The 941-nt window shown below is 39.4% G+C and overlaps 1 pseudogene; it reads right to left on the reverse strand.

The window, feature by feature from the left end:
* Positions 1-254: 254 nt before the first annotated feature.
* On the reverse strand, positions 255-372 carry LOC114045569 (annotated as a pseudogene).
* Between the last annotated feature and the right edge of the window lie 569 nt (positions 373-941).

The raw sequence follows: 941 nt of genomic DNA on the forward strand, positions 1-941 counted from the left end.
TTGAAGTAGAAATTTCCCTAACTCACTGATGGGTTTAAGGCCTATTGGGTTATCTGCAACTGGTTTAGCCTGTCTGACAAGACAATGTACTGAGGTGTGGCCACTGTGCACGCTACAGCTTCTTGGAGCCACAAGTGAGAGTTGTATGAAGGAGGACACCAAAGGTGGATGACACCAAAGGACACTTTCTGAAAGGGACTCAGCAACTCCTCACACCAGAGGTTCTAGTCCTCCCTGAAAACCCCATACACCCCAAACATGGTTAGATGCCACAAAGCAGGTGGAATGACTTAATTGTATGTGTGTTGTAAAACCACTATATCTCTTCTATTCTTATCAAGGGCAGTGCTAATCTCTCCATTCATACAACAAAGGTGTCTAGGTAGCCATGGGCAGTAGAATCCTGCAGAAGTGACTAGCTATCTCCAAAGCCCAGCCCAGCCTTGCCTATCTTTCTAACATAGTAGCCTACTTCCAGACTTCTCCTCCTTCTCTTCAAGAAATGGGAGAAACTAAAGTTCTCTTCTAGCTCAAGTAGCTAAGCATTAGGGAATGTATATTCATCAGCATATGGTTATACTTTATCATACCTCATGATAAACTGATTTAGATTCTAAACCCTTCCGCATCTAAATTCAAGATAAAATATGGTTAACCCTGTCCTAAATGAATTTATAATATAGTGATCACTATATGGGCAATGCATTACTTTGACTTTTTAAGACTGTTATTCTATTTCCTTAGGATCATAGGTTTAAATTGGGACTTTTAGATAATTTAGACCCCTGAATTTGAGAACTTAGATTCAAATAGCATTTCTTCCACTCACCACCTATATGACTTTGGACAAGTTACTTTACTTTTCTGGATCTTAGTTTCCTCATCTATTAAAAAAGGAGTGATACAAGATAACATAAAACCTCAGTTTTGGCTCTAAGCCT

This window comes from Vombatus ursinus, unplaced genomic scaffold (assembly GCF_900497805.2).
Source record: "Vombatus ursinus unplaced genomic scaffold, bare-nosed wombat genome assembly UNPS02014778.1, whole genome shotgun sequence".
Taxonomy (NCBI): domain Eukaryota; kingdom Metazoa; phylum Chordata; class Mammalia; order Diprotodontia; family Vombatidae; genus Vombatus; species Vombatus ursinus.